General features: G+C 43.6%; 1 protein-coding gene across 1 annotated transcript in view; it reads left to right on the forward strand.

Moving 5' to 3' along the window:
- Nucleotides 1-14,292, forward strand: part of yju2 (YJU2 splicing factor homolog) — a 351,236-nt gene that overhangs the window by 293,552 nt on the left and 43,392 nt on the right. The window lies entirely within an intron of this gene.

The raw sequence follows: 14,292 nt of genomic DNA on the forward strand, positions 1-14,292 counted from the left end.
AGTTACGGACAGCAATAACTGCAGTTAATCATTACTTTCCCCGACGAACTGTTTTCAATGTCACATACATTGAAAACAAGCATTTCTGCTTTAATGTAAACAATACAGTCACCTAAAATGTAATGAGAAAACATAAGGCTTAGTAGCCACTATTATTAAAATAATAGAACAATGGCGACTAGACTACTGCAAATACGTCCACTGCTTGTAGTTAGCCTATAGGAATCAACTACCCACCTCCATCAGAGACACTGACTGTCTGCCCACCTTCAAGAAAAAGGCTCAAGACTATGGCAAGCCGTTTTATCATTTAACCATTGAATTCTTGATATCCAAAATTCTTTTGGATATCAAGAATTCAATTTTGGATATCAAGAATTCCAATTTTGGATATCAAGAATTGCATTTTGGATATCAAGAATTCGAATTTTGGATATCAAGAATTGCATTTTGGATATCCACAATTCGAATTTTGGATATCAAGAATTGCATTTTGGATATCATCAATTCGAATTTTGGATATCAAGAATTGCATTTTGGATATCAACAATGTATGCTAATGACTTTCATGTGGGCGGGAGTAGGCAGGCTACGTAAATTCTGTTTGCAAAGGCGTAACATTTTCTACGCTAAGAGCGTTGCCCACTGCGGCCATTGTAGACTTTGCCATCCGTTGGCGTTTGGTTTAGTTCAACATTGATTTTGAAAATGGATGAAGTTGGATGTTTTGAGACCCCAAAAAACGTAATCATTGTCCTTTTTTTATTTTTATGAATGTATTGTATGTGTAACATCGTTATCTGGGTTCAGATTAAATTCCACTAAATTGGCAGAACTACGCCATCTACTGTTCAAATGTTTACCTGCTCCGAGTAGCAGGTACACACGAGTAACATACGCACGAAAATGTATGAGACTATACCACCCAATAATTTGAAGCACTACTGGCATACATTAAGCTTTCAATTATTTGTAATAAAACTACTAAACTTTCCTCTTGGAGCTATAGATGCTAAACCGTCCAACAGAATCCAAAACCAGCTCATTTTACATAAGTATGGCCTATGTTGTTCATGTGGGAGGGAAAAAGCAGGCATTGTGTTTTATTTCACAAATATGTTGAAATGATGCAGTTCATAACAAAAGATGCAGTCATTAATTCCTAGGACTGGCATTTCCAATGGGTGTTATTAAGTGCTTTGAGCGGCTAGTCAAATCATTCATCTGCTCCTCGCTGCCCCCCACCCTGGTCCAACAGGTCTACAGACGATGCCATCGCTCTGACTATGCACACCGCTCTCTCCCACCTGGACAAAGGGAATACGTATGTGAGGATGCTTTTCATTGACTACAGCTCAGCATTCAACACCATCATCCCCTCCAGACTGGTCTCCAAGCTTGTGGACCTGGGACTGAGCACCTCCCTCTGCAAGTGGATCTTCCACTTCCTGACGGGGAGGCCACAGGTGGTGAGAATCGGTGACCGCACCTCATCCGTACTGATCACCAACACAGGCACCCCCCAGGGCTGTGTGCTCAGCCCTCTCCTGTTCTCCTTGTTCACTCACGACTGTGTGGCAACGCACAGCTCCAACCTCCTTGTTAAGTTTGCTGACGACACAACCATCGTGGGCCTCATCTCTGACAGTGACAAGTCAGCCTACAGAGAGGAGGTTGACACCCTGACATCATGGTACCAGGACAATAACCTCTCTCTCAACATCAGCAAGACCAAGGAGATGATTGTGGACTATAGGAGGCGGCAGGAGGAGGAGCATGCACCCCTACTCATCAACGGATCTGAAGTGGAGAAGGTCAACTGCTTCAAGTTCCTCGGGGTGAACATCAGCAACGACCTCACCTGGTCTGTTCACACGGACAAGGTGGTCAAAGCGGCCCGTAAACGCCTCTTCTTCCTGAGGAGACTGAAGAAGTTTGGTATGGACTCAGTCATTCTCACTAACTTTTACAGATGCACTATAGAGAGCATTCTGACTGGTTGCATTACAGTGTGGTATGGGAGCTGCACAGACAGGGACCGCAAGGCCCTACAAAGTGCGGTTCGTTCTGCTGAGTTCATCATCGGCAGGAAGCTCCCAGCCCTACAGGACACCTACCACACACGTTGCCTCAGGAAAGCTGGCAGGATTCTAAGAGACTGTTCCCACCCATCCTTCAGTCTCTTTACCCCGTTGCCTTCTGGCAGGCGTTACCGCAGCATCCGGTCGCGCACACGCAGACTGGACAATAGTTTCTACCCAAGGACCATCAGGCTTCTGAATGGACACTGATATGGACATTGATTCACTGCAGACTAGTCACTTATACACTGTCACTTTCAGTACTGGTTGCACTATCAGTAACACTGCACTACTGTACCTCACTGTACTTCGCCATCAGGCTCCTGTATGGTCATTGACATAGTCACTGATCTGCAATTTTGCACTATTGTACTGTACTCCACCTAGGTTAGAATAGGTTATAGGGTTGTAATAGGTATTATGTGCATTTAGGGTTAGTATGGTGTATTATTTATTGTTATCTGTATATTTAGGAAGTTTTAGTATTAGGGTTAGTATAGTCGATTATTTATTGCTATCTGCATATTTATAAAGTTTCACTTATTTAAGCTCAGCATAGATGTAAATTATGATCTGTGTACTTATATGTTATGTTATGCCAGGTGCTTGCGTTGTCTTGTCTTAAGAATTTCAGTGCCCAGTCTGACCTTGTGTTGTTCTGTGTACCTGACAAATAAAAGACTTGAACTTGAAGCATTCCAATTACAGTCCTAACTTGGACACACATTGCATCACTGTGTCTGTCTCACTGTACATGCATGTATGGGATTTCCCATGTACTTAAGTTATACACTAATCAATACAACTTTCACAAATCAATAGAACTAGTCATTGGATACTTAGTATGTTGTCATGTGAGTTTGTTATTGATAAGAGTAGATTGTGTGTAGTCAGGTTGAATAGATGTTCAGGGTCACGAGAAAGTACTGGGTGAACGTCCCTTATGATCTCTCTCTGCCCTGAGTGGTCATGGGCTGGGAGCTGGGAATCTTTCTCTGTGACTGTTGTAACACCATTAATACCTGACTATCAATATCCATGTTGAATTTATTTGACCCTATAAAACACGTTCCCCCGACTTTTGAAGCTGGGAAACATGATTGAGACCTAAGCCTGGTGTTGTGCCGTCATTTATTGTCAGAGGTCTGTTTTCTCTCCCAATCTGCAGATCAATAATACATCTAGTCACTTATAAGAATACAAAAATACAGAACTGAACTTAAGTCTCCGTTAATGAAGACGAACAAGACACTTTCTTCATCAAAGGTGAGTTCTCTGCTGGGTATCATGCTGGACAGCTTGGAGAAGGAGGCTGAGAGTAGCTGATGGCCATCATGGACAACCCATCTCATCCCCACAGTGATGATGCAATGGAGAACCCGCAGCAACAGAATAGACAGCCACAATAATTAGAGGCCACACTACAATTCATTAGCTAGTAAGATAAATGCAGATATGATCAATTTTATGAATACAATGAAATAAACACAATGGAGATGGTGTATTGCAAACAAACTTTATTAAAAGAAAGTGATTATAATTCGTACAATATAAATGTGACTTTGGATTTATTTAATAGCTTCACATAAAACATTACATTGATACCTGCACCCTCTAATAACTACTTATCCCTAGCACATGAGATGTAAAGGTAAAAGTTTGTACACAATATGGGCACATTCCTCTGATCTAACGTTGCTGACATATCAAATATCAATCAAATAGTAGTCGGAGTATGAGGTGTTGTCTTCTGCTTTTGCTGGTGAGATCAGATTGGATTACCTTTAAAGTCACATTCATATGTGTGCATGTTCAGAAGACCAGCAGCTCAATAAACATAGGTGAACTGTGTCCTTTCTTCAGACTGAATCCAGGTGAGCTGTTCAACCAGGTAGACAAGGTCCACCATGTGGGCTGTGGACAGCGGCTTTGGACAAGGTCAGCTTGGTGTTGTCAGGCCAGGTAGTCATGATCCAAGGACTCTGGGCCACCTAAAATAAATAAATAAGAGAAAGAAATAAGAGGGAACATTTTTTAGATCAGGGGTATTCAACTTCTATGCAGTCTTGAGTCTGCAGTCTTTCTGTTTTACCTCATCACCGTCACTCACCCTCCCAGCAGTGTCACAGATAAAATGTATGCCCTGATTGGAGCCTTCAAATGAATAAAAAAAACTAGCTTGTCCAGAGTTACATATTAAGGGACTTAGATTAAAAACAATACCATCATCAGAATTGTGACTGACCCTAGTTCCACATCCCACACATCAAGACGACATGTCTGGGGAAATTAGGACGTTGTGTCACCATACACCATAGGCTACCAGAGTGTGTCTCCTTAGACAGGCTCTGGCATTACTTTTCGCAAGCTACTAGTCTATATAGTCCAGCAGTCTCCAAACCTGTTTCTGAAGAGCTACTTGCCTGTAGGTTTTTGATCCAACAACACTCATTTGACCTGATACGAGTTACCTGATCAACCAGATAATAATTAGAATCAGGCGTGCTAGTGTTGGACCTTAAACCTACTGGCAGGTAGCTCTTCAGAAACAGGATTGGAGACTCGTATAGTCTATTATATTCATATCTTTTCACGTTTCATGATGAGCTAGCCTAGCTAGCTAGAGTACAGTAGAATTCGAATTTTGGATATCCAGAATTGCATTTTGGATATCCAAAATTGGAATTCTTGATATCCAAAATGCAATTCTGGATATCCAAAATGCAATTCTGGATATCAAGTTAGCATACATTTGCATCAAATTTGCGTACTTAAAACTAAACCAATGGAGTTGAAGAGTGAACACATGCGCAAACGCCGACAGTGAAAATCTTTGAGTATGTTGCAAGAGATGGGATAGCAAGGCACTGCAAGGGCGATTTGTACAGGAATTCTTTGTAATAAGCAGGTTTATTAACATGGGTCCGTGTACCTTGTGGCCATTGGTTTTTCTATTTTGCAACCCGTGTTGACAAACGCAAAATAGGGCCGTAATATCGTTTTGTCACTTTAGTAAGTCGAACACACATTTAAGTATAACGGCTTGTTTCTGGTTGTTTCGTTTTTTTTGGAATAATGAAATAACCATATAACACAAATGGTATAACGAGCCATTAATCGTTGTTTTGATTATTCCATATCCTTTATGCTGATATCTGCAAAAGATAAAAAATAGGCTCGTAATATCGATTTGTCCATTTCGGAAGTCAGAACCAGATGATGGGGAAATGCGTGGTATCCGTTGTTTTGTTTTATTTTGGAATAACGGAACAACCATATAACACAAATGTTATAACGAGACATTTACTCGTTTGTTTGATTATTCCATATCCTTTATGCTGGTATCTGCAAAAAATGAAAAATAGCCTCGTAATATCGTTTTGTCCATTTTGGATGTCAGAACCAGATTATGGGGAAAGGCTTGGTTTCCGTTGTTTTGTTTCATTTTGGAATTACGGAATATCCATATAACACAAACGGTATAACGAGCCATTTACTCATTTGTTTGATCGGCCGTATTATGCATACTGGCACAAGTGAAAAAGAGAGAGAGGGGGAAAAATGTGAAACTATTGGGGGTGTTATTACTTGCGAACACCAGAGGGCAGCAACGACTAGCTTTAAAAAAATGTTCCTGTGATCTGCAGGCCTACAATCTTGACGACATGGCAGCAGGTTCTTTAGTGGAAGACACACACACCAAACTGAAGGCACATGTTGACCGCGTTTGCTAGTTGCTACTTAGTTAATAAATCTTTGATGAACCCAAGTTTCTTTAATATATATTAAGTTTCTTTAATATATATTAGAAACATTACAAGACGGGGCTCCAGTGTGTGTTCAAACAAGGCCAAAAGTGCCAGACGGTATCAATCACACCCGTGCAAGTAACACTCCACTCCACGCCCCAACCCTCCCTCCCCCCACCTAAATGATGCTTTCAGTTCTGTTGTACGTCTTAATGAAGTGCATTGAGGCAATCATAGTGAGCAAGTTGAGGTCATGTGGGCTACCTTTGCAGTTTACATAGACACACAACTGACACTGTTGTGGATACTTTTCTGTTCTGATCATATTCTATGTCCAAATTCAACTTCTTAAAAATCCCAAAACAGCTTAATGAAGAACTTTAATGAAGTGCATCGAGGCAATCATTGAGCAAATCTTCCCTTTTTATTTATAAAAAAACACAATATTATTTTCTCATGTAACTTTTATTCAGTTTGGATTAAATGTAGAGTTAACTTGACCCAAAACATTACATTTAAATCTATTCAATTTTGCAAAAGGCCATTGTAGGGACAATACAATTGTTGTCCTTACATCCATCAATGTACAACACGTTTTAGCCTACATCAATGCATTCATACCCTGTGACACACAATTTAAAAATGTCCTTTGAAAGAAAATTTCTGTTCTGCTTGTGATGATTTGTATATCAGCCTACACTTCTGTGCTTAAAGTTAGTATACTAGCTTTAGGGGGGGGGGGGGCAGCAGTTACATTGGGGCCAGAGGTTCTGTTAGAGGGGCTTGTTACATTAAACATTATTGTTGTCATATAGTTTTCTTCACTGCAGTGCAGGCATTAACAGGCAAATGCAGTGGCACCCCCAGAAATGTTTTATAGGAGTGGCCAGATGGGGCCACTGAAATCCTCGGGTGGCTTTCCAAAATCACAAGTCATAACTGAATTTCAGCAATTGTATTATGCTGTTGTAGTATTTAGGTTAGTTGAAAACAGCAGCGGACTGGGGAAGGGTGACAGGATCTGAGTGTGGAGATACGTGGATTTATATGCCGCAATGTTTTATATACAGTACACAGTCATCTTTTGTGCAGGATACAGAGAGAATAGAGTATAGAGACTTGTTTAAACAATTGGAAAGCGTGAGAAGGTAAAGAAGTGAGTGGAGAAAAGAGAAGCAGAAAAGTGCAACACCCTCCCATTACCATTATCTCTAATTCACTCTCCTGAGTCTCATCTGTGTTGTATGTCTGCAAACTGCTATAGTATGGGCCTACACGAAAGTTATTAAGTCATTGGACTTGTGTGGGGAGGGTTTGACAAATGTGATGACTGTATTCCTCCACAGATACCATGGGCTTGGACATGGAGTTGGACCAGTTACTTTTCACTTTGACTTGATGGGTGTGACCTGTGAAGAATGAATGGCACCATGCAATGGTGAAGGGCTATAACCCAGGGTTGATTGCAACTGGTGTTGGAAAACACATGTAGTAGGGCAGAATAGAGGAACTGGGCACAAGTTACTGGTTTGGTCCCTGGTTAGTCCCCAAAAACGTGGCAGAAACAGCAGAAACTATTCGATGGCATTGCATCAAGGCCCAATTGGAGCAGAAGTCATAGGATATTTACAATTGTAGTAGGCCAATAGATCTGTTTTAAAAGTTCAGGGGTGTAATTTATTGGATATAAAAGGTGAAGCACAGACAAAAGGGAAATCAGATTTTCCTGGGAACCCTCTCGTTGCTGCTCCGTGCTGTTTTTGGACTTTGAAGAAGTTGAATTTGGAATATGATCAGAACTTTGAAAAAAGTAGCCACAACAGTGCCTCTGTCAGTTGTGTTTCTATGTAAACTGCAAAGGTAGCCCACATGACCTCAACTTTCTTACTATGATTGCCTCAATGCACTTCATTAAGATGTACAACAGAACTGAAAGCATCATTTAGGTGGGGGGAGGGAGGGTTGGGGCGTGGAGTGTTACTTGCACGGGTGTGATTGATACCGTCTGGCACTTTTGGCCTTGTTTGAAAACACACTGGAGCCCCGTCTTGTAATGTTTCTAATATATATTAAAGAAACTTAATATATATTAAAGAAACTTGGGTTCATCAAAGATTTATTACCTAAGTAGCAACTAGCAAACGCGGTCAACATGTGCCTTCAGTTTGGTGTGTGTGTCTTCTACTAAAGAACCTGCTGCCATGTCGTCAAGATTGTAGGCCTGCAGATCACAGGAACATTTTTTTTAAAGCTAGTCGTTGCTGCTCTCTGTTGTTCGCAAGTAATAACACCCCCAATAGTTTCACATTTTTCCCCCTCTCTCTCTTTTTCACTTGTGCCAGTATGCATAATACGGCCGATCAAACAAATAAGTAAATGGCTCGTTATACCGTTTGTGTTATATGGATATTCCGTAATTCCAAAATGAAACAAAACAACGGAAACCAAGCCTTTCCCCATAATCTGGTTCTGACATCCAAAATGGACAAAACGATATTACGAGGCTATTTTTCATTTTTTGCAGATACCAGCATAAAGGATATGGAATAATCAAACAAACGAGTAAATGGCTCGTAATAACATTTGTGTTACATGGTTATTCCGTTATTCCAAAATAAAACAAAACAACGGATACCACGCATTTCCCCATCATCTGGTTCTGACTTCCGAAATGGACAATTCGATATTACGAGCCTATTTTTTATCTTTTGCAGATATCAGCATAAAGGATATGGAATAATCAAAACAACGATTAATGGCTCGTTATACCATTTGTGTTGGTTATTTCATTATTCCAAAAAAACGAAACAACCAAAAACAAGCCGTTATACTTAAATGTGTGTTCGACTTACTAAAGTGACAAAACGATATTACGGCCCTATTTTGCGTTTGTCAACACGGGTTGCAAAATAGAAAAACCAATGGCCACAAGGTACACGGACCATTCAGTACACGCGCAGCCATGTTAACTAGCATTGTTTAAATGATAAAACGGTTTGCCAAGATATAACATAGAACATGCAAATATAATCCCGCCCCCATTAAGGTCATTAACATACATTGTTGATATCCAAAATGCAATTCTTGATATCCAAAATTCGAATTGTTGATATCCAAAATGCAATTCTTGATATCCAAAATTCGGATTGTTGATATCCAAAATGCAATTCTTGATATCCAAAATTCGAATTCTTGATATCCCAAATGCAATTCTTGATATCCAAAATTGGAATTCTTGATATCCAAAATTGAATTCTTGATATCCAAAATTCGAATTTTGGATATCAAGAATTAATTGGTTAAATGATAAAACGGCTTGCCATACATAGATATATATAAACACTATATTATATATAGCTTGTTAGGGCACAGCTTATTAAGGACCAAGGCACAGATCACAGGTGTGCCCCTGCAGCAATCACAGCTCCTCTACCTGCCTGCCATCCTGCAACAGAACCAAAGACAAAACAGAAGACAATGGAGAGGAGACCCAAACAATGCACATAGAGCCAACAATCTAACATGGTTTATGCCATCATCAGAACAGGCATAACCTCCCGATCACTACAAGTCATTCAGGTAATGCTAATGTCCTATTGACTCATACAGCTGTGAACAGTGTCCTTTCTGAAGTAGACATGGCAAGTGTTTGCTGACCATGGCAGTGTTTAACAGCGTTCAACTCAAGTTAAAAGCAGTAGGCCTACATCTTACACAGCAGAAAGACAAATATTTATTTCAGGTAATCTGCAAGTCCCAGTGTGCCATTACAATCAGCTCTTGGCCCAGCAGCAGCTTGGTAGGCCTGGTTGCACAGTGAAACCCAGCTGCAAGGTTGCTGCCAGAAGGTCACCTTCTCAGGTCACTGTAGGCTACATACGTTTGCACTGGCACCAATTACTGTTATATGTTGTTTTATATGGCATCATGGTCCTGGGGAAATAGGTTTCGTCCTGTGGTCCTATAGGTTTAGTATACTCTATTATTTATTTTGTATTTATTTAGGAGGTTTATTACATTATATGTTTGCTTGTCATAGGTGTAAACTTGTTCTGAGTACTTATATATCATATTATTGCCTTCTGAGTAGCCTACTTATATGTCATGTTATGCCAGGTTGCTTTGCGTTATCTTGTCCTAAGAATTTCAGTGCCCAGTCTGACCCTGTGTTGGTCTGTGCATCTCGAACTTGAAACTCTGTTTCGTTTTTAGTATGTACAACCATATGTAATTGAAAATGACAATAAAATACACTTGACTTGAATAGTAGCCTAACAACAGTTGTATATTGCCACCAACTGAGTTTGCGCATTACCTCTTACATTAAGGGATGTTGGCAGTGAAACCAAATTGCGCACAATACTGAGGCAACACAAACGCAGCGCAAGGGAAGTTCACAAAGCTCCAAGCCAGACAGCCAGCCAGCCTGATATTACTGTATTTATTTGTCTGCACCCCTTTTTATATCCTACAGTATTGCAATTGTGACCACCAACTTCATACTAATAGCTAACTAGCTAACCAACATTGTATTTGATAGTAGCTCGCACAAGCATCCTTAGACCTACTTTACTTACGTATTAGTTGTTACAAATATTGTCATAATTTCCCATCGGAGATTCAAGCCAGCAGACTTTAATTTTGGAAAACCAGACGCTGATTGAGCCAAACCATGCGTTAATTTCGTGTGGTTTGATAGACACGTCTCAAAAAAGCACGCGTTTATTTAGACGCGTGCTTTGAACGTGTCACGTGACACGGTTCGATTTGAGGCGGAAAAGACGCCGTCTTTGTATGGAAGTCGGCGTAATGGACGCCGTCTTTGCATGCAAAGTCGGCGTCAATTACGCGTGGTTGACACACGGGGGCGTCTTAATACTTGCCCACTAGGCCTGCCATACCATCCTCTATTTGCCAAACATCCATCCATCAAAAAGCAGCTACCTTATTGGTGTAGAACGATCACGTGTTGAACCGTGCCACCAAAATCCTATTACGCTCTGAAGAAACTAGTTCTGCATAAAACATAGACGCATCGATTGGAATTTTAGCGACAAACTTTTTAAGCACGACTCGTTATTTTCGGAAGCGTACCAGGAAGTCGTGCCGTCTAGAGGTCCTGGATTCAGACGCTGGCACATCTGCCGGCCCTGCCGTCGCTCCTCTGCCTGTTCCTGTTTCCGATCCTCCTGGGGAAGCCCTCTCTTCTACCCTTCTGGTCCTGGCGTCTTCCCTTCAGTCCATTGATGCCCGCCTGCGGTCTCTGTAGAAAGCCGGGGCTTCCGCTCCTGTGGCTGCGCCGCTCTCCGCCTCGGCGTCCCCGAGTGTGACGCGAGCGTCTCCAACGGCGATCAATACAGCACGGTGCTCTGTTCTGCTGACCCCAGGTTGGCTGGGGACATGTCGATTGGGGAGTTCTTGGTAGCTTTCGGGATCTTCCGTGAGATGGTGTGCTCCGTGTTTCCCCATAGACGGCAGGAATTAGACGGGTACATGGCCATCATTGGGGACCTGAATCTGCGCTACGGAAAAAAACTATTTTACCAGTACCACAAGGAGTTTTCGAGCAAGGCTGCTCTCTATGTTTCCCGTTCGAACGTGTTGCTGGACTGGTCCGTGCTGGATACCAAGCTGCTGATTCTGCTGGTCGGGGGCATCCTGCTCCTCTCTGTCCGCTGGTGCCGTTTCTCCCGAGGGATCCTGGGCCCCTGCCTCGCGCTCGCGGGCTTAGTGCTTCCAGTAGAAAGGCGAACGTGGACATCCGTGGCCGCAAGCGGCTGTCAGGAAGCCCATCCGTGGTCTGTGGGCCCACGTCGGGCCCGCCCTCAGCGAGGGCGTTGTGGTGGTCCGAATTAACGGCCGAGCACCCCTCCACTCCAATAAATGTTTCTGCATTGGCCTTCGAACTCTCGTCCCATCCTGATTCTGTGTTCGTCGATCATCTGCTCACTGGGCTGACTCAAGGGTTCAGGGTGGGGGTTTCATGTACATTGTCCTCTTCTCTTGTTTTAGGCAACCTCCAGTCAGCGCTGCGGGAGCTGGCCGTCGTTTCCCAGCTGTGGCCAGAGAGTGTAGTAAGCACTATGTGATAGGCCCGTTTGACTCATCCCTGTTTCCGCTGTTTCGTAGCAGTCCCCTCGGTGTCGCTACATGGAAATATTCTGGTAAAAAACGTCTTATCCTGGACCTGTATGCTCCGCGCTCTGGTAAATGGGCTCATTCCCCTGGAGCCTTTCTCGCTCCACTATGCCACCGTGGACCACGCCATCAAGCTTATAGAGCTGGCGGGGCCCGGTGCCTGGCTTTCCAAAGCCGACATCACTGACGCGTTCAAGATCGTCCCTGTTCACCCGTCACAGTGGCACTTGCTTGGAATGAAATGGGGGAATCGGTTTTATTTCGCCGTGCGCCTCCCCTTCGGGAGCAGGAGCAACCCCTCCATCTTCAATAAGGTTTCCGAGGCCCTTTGCTGGATCCTGTTAAATCGGGTCCGGGTCCCCGCGTTGCTCCAGTTATTAGACGACTTTCTCTTGGTAGATCCTCCGAGCGATGCGTTCGGCGCTTCCCTGCTGCTGTTAAAAAACCTGTTCCACAGACTGGGCGTTCCCCTCTCCGACGAGAAAACTCTCGGGCCGGCCACTCGCCTCGAGTTTCTGGGCATCACGCTGGACACGGTCGAGATGAAGGCTTCCCTGCCGACTGAGAAGCTCGAGCCCCCCCTCGCGTCGCTGGCCCTAGATTAGAAGAGCACTCCCTGCAGGCTTACTTAGAGGTAGCTAAGGGTTATATGAGGAAGGGATTGGCTGCTTCCACCCTTAAATCGTATGATTTCGCCTGGAGAACGTACGCCATGTTCTGTCTGTCCCGCTGGTACCCGTTTGGTTAACGTGGTGTGTGCTTTTGTGTGTCACTGCACTGATGTTCGCCACTTCCAGCCACGCTACATTAAAGGTCTGGTTGCGGGTATTCAATTCAATGCCCGATGCCTTGATCCTTCGTTCCCCAGCCTTTTCATTAATCCAGTCAAACTTCTGTTCAAAGGCATAGGCAAAGTTTTCCCCGCTAAGGTGGACGATAGACTCCCTTTCACTCTGTCTATTCTGCATGCCACGCTCTCGGTGCTCAGACGCGGTTGCTTTTCCCCCTACATCGATTCCCTCTTGGATTGTACGTTTTTAATGGCTTTCTATAGGTTTTTACGGTGCGGGGAATTCACAACTCGGTCAAACGTGTTCAATCCTGCCACTGATGTGTGTTTTTCCGACTTAACGTTTCACCCTGATTTCTTCAATCTGCTTCTCAAACATTCCAAAACCGGAGGCTCTTGCACGATCATCATTGCTAACACGGGGGGTCCTTTCTGTCCTTTCTTATCTATGCTTAGATACGTAAAGAGGAGGCCCCCCTACGGTCCACTCTCCCCCCTCTTCTTAACCCCTACCAATAATCCCATGTCACAATCCTGGTTCAGCCACCATCTAGCACAGGTCGTAGCCAAATGCAACCTTCCCCCTGGACGGTATTCAGGCCATTCATTCAGAATAGGCGCTGCGATGTCCGCTGCCTTGCAAGGGGTGTCCACTGCGTCTCTGCAGCAGCTGGGCCGCTGGTCTTCATCAGCGTACTCTTCATACGTTCGTCCTGATTCTGCTGCCATCATCGAGGCCCAAAGATCGCTACGGCCCTAACGGCTCTCGGTGAGTACTTGCAAATAACTGGTGGTCGGTGTTGTAACCGTGTCTCTCGTTAAACTGTCTCGTGTTTACAGGCTCCCTCATTGGAGGGAGAAAGTCACATAACATCATGAAAACTAGCTTCAGATGCTGTTGTCAGCGACATTTTTGAGCCTGAAGTGAGAGGAGACAATGCCTTTGTAGAGTTGTACAATGAAGCCTATAGAGTGAAACATAATCTTTAGGGCCCAGTTTTCCAGACATGGATTAAGCCTAGTCCTAGACTAAAAACGTTTTCAATGGAGATCTTCATTTTATTTTTCTCTTACTTTAGGACTAGGCTTAATCCATGTCTGGGAAACTGGGCCTATATGTTTAAGGACAGAGCAAGAAAGACAATGACGAAGGTTAAAGGTCGGGAAATAACTTTTAGAGCAGACCGAGACCTATCGCTCATTTGATTATGTTGACACAGCTCAGTCTCCCATCTTCAGCCAGCTCAAGGTCCCATCACCAGCCAGCTCAGTCTACCATCTCCAGTCAGCTCAGGGTCCCATCACCAGCCAGCTCAGTCTACCATCTCCAGTCAGCTCAGGGTCCCATCACCAGCCAGCTCAGTCTACCATCTCCAGTCAGCTCAGGGTCCCATCACCAGCCAGCTCAGTCTACCATCTCCAGTCAGCTCAGGGACCCATCACCAGCCAGCTCAGTCTACCATCTCCAGTCAGCTCAGGGTCCCATCACCAGCCAGCTCAGTCTACCATCTCCAGTCAGCTCAGGGTCCCATCA

Source organism: Osmerus eperlanus, chromosome 9 (genome assembly GCF_963692335.1).
Source record: "Osmerus eperlanus chromosome 9, fOsmEpe2.1, whole genome shotgun sequence".
Taxonomy (NCBI): Eukaryota; Metazoa; Chordata; class Actinopteri; order Osmeriformes; family Osmeridae; genus Osmerus; species Osmerus eperlanus.